Genomic DNA, 12324 nt, shown 5'->3' on the forward strand with positions numbered 1-12324 from the left:
GGGTATGGACTCTGAAGAGCCATAAAGTATGGGAAGTTCATAGTGAGTTAAAGACAGGAATGAGAATTCTCTACAGCTTGACCAATGTAAGGTGATGTTTCTAATAGTCAGTTCTTGGGCTGCAAGATGTATATTAGCACAAATTTCTCTTTTTCTTACCTTTTTTTTAGTAGATTAGAGATGATCTCTCTATCTCTATCATCTTCAGGTTGGCTTTTTCATTTTTAATAGCCAAACCTGGAAGCAGCCCAGGTGTCCAACAACAGATGAGTGGCTGAACAAGTTGTCATATATATACACAATGGAATACTACTCAGCTATTAAAAATGATGACTTCACCATTTTCAGCCAATCTTGGATGGACCTTGAAAAATTCATGTTAAGTGAAATAAGTCAGAAACAGAAGGATGAATATGGGATGATCTCCCTCTCAGGCATAAGTTGAAAAACAATATCAGAAGAGAAAATACAAGTAGAACCTGAACTGGAATTGGTGTATTGCACCAAAGTAAAAGACTCTAGGGTGAGTGGGTAGAGTGGGGAATACAGGTCCAAAAAGGATGACAGAGGACCTAGTGGGGGTTGTATTCTTATATGGAAAACTGATAAATGTTATAAATGTACAAACTATTGTATTTACTGTCAAATGTAAAATATTAATTCCCCAATAAAGAAATAAAAAAATAATAATTGGCTACAGATTTGATTAGTCTAACTGCAGTCAATAGTGCAGTGAAGGATATGTATTCTATAGAGAATTATCTCAGAAAAGAAAAAAAGAAGAAAGAAAGAAAGAAAGAAGGAAAGAAAAAAAAACTTTTTCTAAATGAATAGACCTCAACCTAACTCAAATGAAATTTGTTGGATATGACTAGAAAAATTCCAGAAGTTAGTATTAACATTTCTACCTTGAGGCTAACATTTTACCTGATTTCCTTCTTTTTTATCCATTCTACCCTTCCTTTTCTGTTTTCTCTCACCTCAACCCTTGTTGACATGTAGAGAATTGGTATACATAAACTGAGGGGTAAAAAAAACTTCGAAATTGGAAGTTGAAGTGCTGTGGTGTCTCTCTCTCTCTCGTCTCTCTTTCTCCCTTTATTATCTATCACTATAGCAAAAGTAAATAAAATAAAAACGAATAACTGTCGGACTAGTGTCACAAGAGAGAGAGATGACCCAGGGACTAAGCTCGTGGTGGCAAAACAATACAAATCTTTATTCATTCGAGCACCCCAGAGTTGGGTGCTAGCACACCACATGGTGCCAGCTGTAATGGCCACATCAGCCTCTGAGTTTGCCCGCCCCTCTCCCCCAGGTCAGGACACGGAAGAGACAAGACAGAAACAGAAGTAGCCTGACAATACCATACCTGGTTGGGAAAGGGGTGGAAAAAGGCAAAAGGGGCTGGGAATGGTATGGACCTCCCCATCAACTGTTGCTAGGGGTTCAACTGGTAGGATTGGATTAATAATAATTCCCTGGAGGCAAGAATTGTCTTGAGGGTAGAAAGAAGATAGATAAAAGGAATGGAATGGGTGGGGATCTTTCAGGCAAAACAATGATTACATAAATAGGCCATAGTCTCAGGAATGCAGGGTGCTTTGTGAACCCTGCCAAGCTCAATCACATCCGCACAATTTCCTGACAAATAACTTTCTGATATCTCAGAATTAAAGCCCATAACTTGTATGCCTAGCCCCCAAGTTTTATCTTGAAACTGCGTATGGCAGAATCAGGAAGTGCTTTGGATTCTCTTCTATACAAATAATTAGACCTTTAAAGATTTCCATATATTTTCAGCTCTAATGATTGCATGCCAATAGACTTGTGAGTTTATATGAGTAAGACAGACTCTATAGTGTGTCCTTAATCTCAAGATTTATGATATAAACTGATTGACTTGAAGAAACATTTTTATTTAGCTAAAATTATTGCCAACATACTGTATTGCCAACAAACCATGCACAGATGAGTGAGTGTTCAGGCAAAGGCTGGATACTGGTTGGATTGGATAGTTTAAGTGGAATCAAAATATATCTAGTGACCCCCCTGACTCTTCTTACCATGTCATTGTTTTCAGTGAATATTGAGATCAGAAAGCTTTAAGCTAGGAATTTAAAGGAAGGTGAGAACCACTGCCTGATGATCTGGTCTCTTTAATAAAACAGTGAAAGAAAAATAAACTTCATTTTGACAACTCAAGAGTCTAGTGGAATCTGATGTAGATAAAAAGTGAATGTGTTTACAAGGAAATGATTATTCACATAACAAAACCTTGTGAAAGTGCTGAAGACTCAAGAATCAGAGCCATCCAATGGAGTCAACAAGGAAGAAATTTACTGAAGTTAATGGGCCACAGAAAGAGCTCATACTCTTAATGAATTCCAAGCCCTGAACAAAGGGAATGTCAGGCTAATCAATGTAGGAGGATGGAGGGCTGAGAGCAAAAAGCATCCTCATAGAAGGTGAGACCACACGTTTAAGTTTAATGGCTTGTACCCATTACTCTGGGCCTGGCTGCTTTAGTAACTCTTAACTTCTTCTGTATAGCTGTATCTGGGGAAAGGTTCAGGACTTAGAAGTTTTATGACCTGTCAGGATAGGATGTGCCATTCTGGGGGTGGAGCTTTCTCAAGACCTCCTGTCATCTGGGACTTCTATTCTTTCTACAGTTTGGTTAGTTAACCCCCTTTTGTGCGTTAACATTCTCTATTTTTTCTTTTCCACTTCAAAAGTTAGGTTGTTGGTGGTAGTTGAGAGCTTTACTAACTGTGGACTTGAAGAGAAGTCTTAAAACAGAAAATGGCACTAGTCACAAACCTTTTTATCAGGTTGGGAAACTAAAATTATTACACTTCTACTCTAAGGTGCCATGGACAACTCATAAAAGAACTAGGAAAATATCCCATTTTTTAAATCTCCTTTTCTTTCTTCTTCTTCAAAGAAAGTTACAAGATGTTTCCATGGGTGGAGCCATGCTTGGCCAACAATTCTTGCTTCAGAATGTACAATCTGCTCAATTTTATGGCTGCCAGAGTCAAAAGCAGATCTATATCAACTGTGCAGATCTAATTTAGACCAAAGGGGATAACTTAGAAAAATTCTGACATTCTATACAACTAAATGAACACCCCATGTCTTCTGTTGTTTTTAAATGAAACTCCCTGTGCTTGTCCATAAGACCATAAAATGTGGAACAGTGCTGGAGGCCTGTACTATTTTTATCTGAAGTGCACAGAAAGTATGTCTGCTTTTTTTAAAGGAAATGTCATTTCAGTGATGTGTTGTTAGCTACTATCAAATGCAGCAAGGTGACTTTTAGAGCAATGCTTTGCAGTGCTCAAAGTTGGAGACTCAGAGAGTTTTTAGTGTTTTGAAAGAAGTATAGTGATTGAGATGATATTTCTTTAAATGGGGGACCACACAATGTTATTATTATTTTTTTACCTGTAACTTTGTAGTTCTACTTTTTTTTTTGCTTTGTATTTTTTAAGTAGTACATGTTAAGCAATGGAGAGCTAGTTCTGCTTTTGTATCAATGTAATCATGTGTAAAAATCTGAACAAGCCATGAAATAACTTGAAATCTTCAGACCTGAGCATGGAAGCGTTGGACATACTGATGTCAATTGTGAATGAGATTAATCAGTTCAAAGTAGCACAGCCTAAATTCTATCTGTATCAGAAAATCAACTCAGATTTTTGAGAACAGTGAATAGAAATGAGATATTGGAGCATGATGATATATTTGTAAGTGTTAAATTACCTGTAAGCATGTATTTCCTCAATTGAAAGATGCATTTTTATTTTGTATTCAGTCTAGTTTTACCTACAAGATTCCTTTGAAGAATAACTTTCAAATGCAGGAATTCAATTGGGGTTATGCAATGATAACATTAGAATAGACTCAGATAAAGAATTATGCATGGATTTCAAAATGATGGTTGACAAACATGTATTTTAGAAGCAGTTTTATTGCAAGACATATAGAGATATTCACATAATGATACATACACAGAACACAAGATATGATCATATATATATATATATTCTGACTTCTGTAGGTGAATTTAAAGGGAAATTGGTATCTAGCAATTGGTTTTTATAGAAGTTTATATTATACTGCTGTATACTATTTATTATCTGTGAAGCTAAGAATGGCACCTCTCTCTTGAGCCTTGGGAGAACTATGATCATTATTAGGTGGGATACAGGACTTCCGTAGAGGGTGTGAGGACTCGTATATGCTGTAAAATCATACTCTGAACACTTAAGATTTTGTAGGACACTGAAATCTATAACATATTTAAAATTAGTGACAACAAAAATATTACTGGAAATATGAATGAACCCAGTGACTCTGCAGATAAGGGGACTATCATCTGAGCTTGCTAAATTATATCTTCAGATAGTGGTTAACTGAGAAGGAGGAGAATTTCAAGGGTGTTCTAGATAGAAAGAGTAAATATATCCTAAAAGCCATATGGACATTAATAAGAACAAACATAAACCTTAGAATCACAATAACCCATATTCTCTGCCAATGGTTTCCATGAATTGATGTTCAATATATTCAAGTTTTCAGTAGAATATATAAATGTATATACTTCCAGAGTTTTCATGTTTATGACCTGGGTCTTTTGTGGTGTGAATAATAAAACGAAAAAAAAAAAAGAAAGAAAGGTATTAATGTCTCTCACTTAGAGTTTTCATTGCTGTAAGAGTTAAATGGCAATGTCCACTGGATTTGTAATGTTTGAAATAAGAGCCCTTCAACTTGTAGATGATGAATGGAATTTGGAGATGCTCATTTTATGACTCATTGACAACTCTCCAAATCTTATCACATTGTGATGCTCTCCACTTCCTGTTTCTATTCTCCTGGGTCCCTGCTGCTTAAACACATGCAGGCGACCTCATTGGTATTGATATGACATGTACATTAAGATAAAAGATCTCCCTGGGAACCCACAGTGACAGAGCAAGATCTTTTGACTCTCAGTGAAATGAAACATATTATTAGGTTAAAATAGACATTTGAAGATAATCTCACATTATCAATGTATGTGTGTGTGCGTGTGCGTGTGCATGTGCATGTGTGTGTGTTTTAATAGAGTTTTGCAAAACCATAATACCTCAGGAATGTTTTGATTTCAACAAATGGTGTTTGTGGATTACTGACGCTTTCCCCAACAGCTATGTGTGTATGTACCCCTTAGCCTGGATAACCACTTTAGTTTTCATAAATAATTGAACAAGGTGGGAACAGATAGCATAATGGTTATACAAAGAGACCCTCAAGCTTGAGGTTTCAAAGTCCCAGGTTCAATCACCCCAACCACTATAAACCACAGCTGGGCAGTACTGTGGCAAAAAAAAAAAAAAAAAAAAAACAATAAAACAAAACAAATTAAACAAGGTTGATTTTCAGGAAAATATCTCTAAGGTTGAAGCTGTTGTATTACATATTGTTGGAAAGACCTTGACTTTTTATTTTATTCATTTCTAGATGTAAAATCACAAATTTAGCATCTCAGTAAACTTTTGTATAGACAAAAAAAAAAGGCCATCTATGCTGGTTTTAGGGTTCAATGATTTCCCATAAAAGTATGATAAGAACTGTACTTCCAAATATAACCTGAACTTATAAATTACTATAAATTAGTATAATGTAAACTATAAATTATACTATAAATTAGTATAATGTAAACTATCTTTCAGTTCCTTCTAAGGTCATTGCTTTTTCTGATATTTTGAATAATCACATGTAAATAGCAACAAATATCAGACTGCAATAAAATAATTTTTATAAGAAGACTATATTTTGAAACTTGAAGATTATTCTAAATCTTCAAAATTGTGTGACAGACAGCAAACAGTGTATCTAATAGACCCCCCCCCCTTCTGAATGTGGGCTAATATTTTAGTTCTTTTCTAATTTCCTGAAATTTCAAAGTGACTGTTAATCTTCTCATTGAGCCTACGTATATAGTAAGTATCTGAACTGAATTTGCCTCCTGGGACCATACAGGATTTTATACTAGTGAAAAGTTGAACTTTCTCTTGGATAAAAGCCTTTATTATTTTCATAATTCACCCTCAATTGTGTCATAATTTTTTCAGGACTGCCAGGGGTAGAGTAACTGATAGCAGAAGAATTATACTATATAATAACTTATTTTTTATGAAAACAAACTGCAGTTACAGTTGAATCTTACACGCGCACAAAATTAATGGGTCAAATGAGGAAGGCAGGCTGTGAATCTTTCCAACTCACTCATCATCCCTAATTGAAGGGATTGGTGAATGATTCAAGGCATTTTGTGCTTTCAATGATCAATAAGTGACGATATAGTAGGTGTGCTGAACAAGCTGACTAGTTGTCCAGCTCCCTTTGGGGTTCCATATATCTTATTTCATGACTAGAGACACAAAAGGAGGAAGGTGCCCCACCCCAGTAGTTTAACTTACTTGATTTGCCTCCTGTGTCCCAACCTCCAAACCTCTCAGTCTTTCTACTTCAAAAGCTAAAACATGGGAATTACCATTCTGAGTATGATGTAAGACTATTTGAAAAGTGCATTGTTCTGTTCAGGTGCTACTTTGTAGAAAATAGTTTAATTAATAACACATACATCATCCTGAATTATTTGGCAAGGAGATATGTTATTTTGAATATGAGTTGGAGAGTGAGGTACTTAATGAGGAGTTATCCTATGAATATAAATGAGTTCATGGGCTAGGTTCATCAATTTGAAGTTTAAGCAAAAGTGAAAGGCTGTAACAAGAGTTTATTGTTAAGAAATAACTTGAACAACTCTTTTAATTCAATGTGTCATTTGAGTTGTTGTTAAATAGCCATAGCTTATTTTGAAATACAAATTAATTATCTATTACAAGCATGCTACTGCTTACCTCCCTCAAAATCTCATTAGTATGCAAATGACTCTAATTAGGTCACTGTCAGACTGTATTAGTGAAGAGTCACTTTCTGTGGTTTAGAGTTAGGGTTTAGGTTCCCAAATATGTATACACCAGTTTCTGAAATCAGTTTTACCAAATTGGGATTATTCAGAAAGTCTTATGGCATCAGAGGTAATAGTCTTAAACAAAAGAGAAAAAAAAAAAAAAAAACATTTCCTTCTTCTGCCCATTCCTCCTCACCTTCCTCTTCTTCTTCCTCCTCCTCCTTTTCTTTCTCTTCTTCCCCTCCTTCTCCTCCTCCTTCTCTTGTTTCTGCTTCTGTTCCTCCTTTTCTCTTGCTACTGCTACTCCTCCTCCTCCTCTTTTTTCTTCTTCTTTCTTTGACACCACGGTTATTGCTGAGACTCTATGCCGAAACAAAGAAAACATACTTGAGGATGATTTCCTTTTTTCCTTTCTTATTGCTTGAAGGTGATACAGAGAAAGAGAGAGAGAAGTGGAGAGAGAATGAGAGAAACAGTCACACCTGCAGTAAGTATTGCTTCACTATGCGTTACAAAGCTTCCTTAAACCCAGTCCTTGTGTATGGTAACATGCTCTACTAGGTGTGCCATAACCAGCCTCCCTCCCCATCCAAAAACAACAACAACAACAACAACAACACATTTTTGACTAATACACATATTTTATATTTCACAAGAATAATCATAGTCATTGTACAAATTTTATTTAAAATTATAAATCACTGACTATGTCTTTGTGTATATTTTCACCTATTTATTAGTATTACATATACCTATAACATACACTTAGTATGACTGAATATTATTAATATAATTACAACATAGGTATAAGAGCAATAACATAAAATTTTAATCTTTAAAAATAAACTTCTTGTGGCCTGGGAGGTGGTACCATGGAGAAGCACTGGATTCTCAAGTGTGAGGTCCTGAGTTCGATCCCCAGCACCACATGTACCAGAGTGATGTCTAGTTCTTTCTCTCTCTTCTCCTATCTTTCTCAATAATAACTAAATAATTAAGATCTTTAAAAAACAAGCTTCTATGGGCAGTCAAGTGGTAGCACACTTAGTTAAGCATGTACAAGTGGACAAAGGTTCAGGCCTCAATTTCTCCTTAGAAAGCGTAATGAGTAGTAAAACGGTGCTGTAGTTGTCTCTCACCCTCACTATCTCTCCTATCCTCAATTTCTGTCACTGTCTAAAATTAAACAAATGAATAAATAATGTTAAAAATAATTAAATGTTTATTTGAGATTAATAGTAAGTTAAAAGATTGTAAGATTCCACTAGAGAGCTTCACACTGCACCCAGCAACAAAGTTCTGGGTCCCTAGCCTTCTACCTCTCAAAGATAACCACCCGAGTTCACCCAAAGTCTTAGGTTTCTATGACTTTGTGTTTACTTTTTATTCTGCAATTTTAAATGAATCAGTTATCTAGGTTCCACATATGAGTGAACCTATCCAGTAGTTGTCTGTCATCTCTGTACTTATTTTTCTAAGCATAATCAGCTCTAGTTGAGACCATTTTGTCCCAAAAGACACAACCTCATCTTTTTTAACTGCAAATTAGTGTTGTGTGGAATGCATAACCTATAAATTCTTTAGCCCGTCATCTTTCCATGGACATTTCGTTTGGTCTCCCGCTTAGGCTATTGTGAATAATGTAGCTATGAACAGAGGAATGCATATGTTCTTTCAAGTCAGTGTTTTAGGGTCCTTTGGAGAAATGCCTAAGAGTGATACTGTTGGATCAGAAGGTAATTCTAATGAATTTTTAAAGGATTGTCCAGTCTTTCAAAGGGACTAAACCATTTTGCAAGAGGACAGCATTCTTATAAAAACAGTATAATCAACACTATTAGCTACTATATCGTAAAGCAGAACCATCCATGTATGCATCACGCTGAGTTCTATAAGGTAGATTTTCATTAAGCTTCGAAAATAATTTTTCATAAATACAATTTTTGTGTTCTATTCAGATCATGATAGTTGTCTATAGTTGAGAAAATACAGCAATATGTCATGTATCAAACTCTGTGTCACCCACTTTACTATTGAATATGATGAAAATCTAAAGCAATTATTTGGATAATGAATAACAAGTAAGAAAAAAATAAATACTATAATACATTTGCTGAACATTTTACGCTGAAGTGTTTCACTATTTATCCTTTGGGAGAGTTCTGTTAGGATCCTGTGAAAAAAATAGGAAGCAAACTGAAAATTTGGCACCAAAGAGAAAAACAGAGTAGCCGTAGACAAAACACAAAGGCACAAAACCCAAGATGTATAAGGAGTTGATGTTTCAGAAAATAAACAATGTAGAGAATCTGAGGGGTTTAGTAGAATGGAGAAAAAATGAAATATTAGCAGATAAAAAGGAGAAATCTATGAGAAAGCTGAAGCAAGTAGAGATTTGAAGTGAACAATATGAAATGCAGGAGATGAAGTTAACTGAGATATTTCCACCAGAGAGCATCACAGGATCTGTGTGCCTGATACAGTGGTTTTCAGGATTATTATTCTATGCTTACACCATCCTTAATGAGTAGATTACTGCTCTTTCACACACAAGGAGATCAAAACATAGAAAGATGGAATAATTTGTTCTTTCCATAAAGAAAAATATGTCTTTGATTGTTTATTTAGTAGGCTTCTGACTAGAAAGCATCACAACACTAAGATTAAAAATTCATCTCTATATTTAAATATCCAGGCTGCCAGAACTTGGTTATCAATGAGATAATAAGCATGCCACATTATTTTCCTAAAAGTCAGATTCTTCTTCTAGAGACTGTGAAGATTAAAAAAAAAACAAACAAACAAACAAAAAAAAAAACTAAGGCATGCATGGTTTCTAGTCAAGTCTTCTGAACATAGAGAGGTCTGAACAATAATACCTATTGCTATTATTATGTCTAAATATGTTGTCCAATGATTTTCATTTGAAACACACATTGAAGCTATAATTCATTTCTGAGTTCCTCAGATTTCCCTTTTCTTCAATGCTGTATTAAGGGAGTTTATCAGGTACCAAAATGAACCTTCCAAACTTCAATTCTATAATCTTTTCCTCCAAGAAAATATGGAGCTAATTTATAAAGGAGTATATTTCAGATGTTTAAGAATTATGAGGTTGCTTGGAATTCCAGATTATTTATTTCTCATGTTAGTAATGCTATTCTCTACAAATTTTTAGCAAAGAAATTTGGTACCCTAAGTTAGTGGGTATAAAAGTGCCTCTGTTCACTGGGTTTAATGATCTCTTTCAAAAGTCTAGAATTATATCTGCCATTAATTAAAAAAAAAAAAAGGAAAAAGTCCTTTGGTTTGGTAGGTATACTGTCCTTATCCAGCATTCTAGGTTTATTCTCAGTGCTGGCTACATCTTCCCTTAAAATATTCTTAGTCCACCTCCATGCTAAATATCAAGCTCAGGCAAAAATTACAGATATCATGAGCCTCTAGGAACATACTTAAAATAGAATCCTTAGCCTCTTAGCATCCTCAAGTCCTTATTTCCTCCTGCTCTATTCCTAATTATCTTTTTAAAATTTCTATTTATTTATTGGTTAGAGATGGCCAGAAATTGAGAGGGAAGGTGGTGATAGGGAGAGAGGTAGGAAGACACTTGCAGCACTATTTCACCACTTGTGAAGCTTTCCCCCTGCAGGTAGGGACCAATGGTTCGAAGCCATCTCCTTGTGCACTATAGCATGTGTTCTCAACCAAGTGTGGCACTACCTGACTTGTATTCCTACTTTCTAGTTCCTATGTATTAAACATTTGGCTCTGCTTCATATCTTAACTACTTTTCAGACACCAAGCTGCACAGGCTATTATAATTCCATACTGAGCTGGGCAGACGACCTCACCAATGTGTCCTGGAACCTCACCTCTCCAGATTCCTACTCAACCAGGTAAATACAGAACAAGATGCAGTATGAATTGACCTGCCAACACCAGTCCCTGTTAGAAAACCAATTACAGAAGCCAGACCTCCCGCCTTCTGCACTCCAGAAAGAATTTCTTTCCCAGAGGGGAAGAAATGCTAGGAGAAGATGACCAGAACACTCTAAACCTAGTTCCATCAGGATCGAGAGAAAGAAGAGGGGGGAAAAAAAAGATATTTAGAAATAGCAATAGGTGTAGTTGGGACTTAGAAAATAAGAGAAGGCAGGACTATAGAAAAACATGGGCAAAATATAGAGACACGTACAGACAGACAGAGAAATAACAGTGAGCCCTTATCTGTTACCTTGGAAGAATCATTACAGTTTCCAAAGGCAGAAATGGGGACACAGAACTCTGGTGGTGGGAACATTGTGGAATTGCACCACTGTTATCTCGTAATTTTGAAAACCAGTATTAAATAACTAATAAAAATATAAACTCAAATAAAGTCCTTTGAGAAAGGATGGAACTTTCTCAAACTTTCTCAAATTTTTTTCTCAAATTGCCTCTCTTACTCTTATATATCTATTTAGGAAAAATTAACAAGCATTGTTTCAAATAAGGAATGAAAATGTTATGAACTATGATTGACTACCATCAATAATAAATCACTAAAATAAATTCATGTTGCCATCAAAATTCACAAAAATGGTAAAATTGGAAAGAAAGATGCTATTGGTAAGAAAATAACTTGAAAAGATTTTAGTGGGCTTCACAATCTACAATTAGAAGTCTGGCCCTATGTTATGTAGATACTGAATTACATATACATATACTTTTCCAGGGGGAAAACATGTATGATTATAGGTGACGTTGTTTGGGCATGCACTGTAAAGAAGCAAGCCATTATTATCTATCATGTATACAGAAAGTTCTCAGGCTGTATCTTTAGTATGATAATGAGGAGAAAGGAGAGTGGAAATGAAAGAGGGTTCCAGTCCATGCTCTACACTGAGCAGTTCTATCCACTCAAAGGGTATAGACTTGTTACCAACACAGCAATATGAATAAGACTCTGTCTAGGTGTGATCAATTCCTGGAGAGTATGTATTCCCACAGAAGTGTTACCATATCATCCAAATACTTATTGAGCAGTGCAGTTAGTTTTTACACCCTTAAGTTCAGGGAATCCTCAGTTTTAGCAAGAAGGAAAGAGATTCAGGATTGTGGAATTTTGATTATTTGACTACAGTCCCAAAACATAATACATATTTTTATTTTTTTATTTATAAAATAGAAAGACTGACAAGGCCATGGTATTAAGAGGGGTATAATTCCACACAAGTCCCATCACCAGAACTCTGTATCCATATTTTAAAAATCAACTGAATTCCTAAATTCTCATTTCAAATATGTGAGTCACAGATATTTCTTACTTTTACTTGTTCCTTTGTTGTTATTGTCAAACAACCACCTGCAAT

The sequence above is a fragment of the Erinaceus europaeus genome, chromosome 5 (genome assembly GCF_950295315.1).
Source record: "Erinaceus europaeus chromosome 5, mEriEur2.1, whole genome shotgun sequence".
NCBI lineage: Eukaryota > Metazoa > Chordata > Mammalia > Eulipotyphla > Erinaceidae > Erinaceus > Erinaceus europaeus.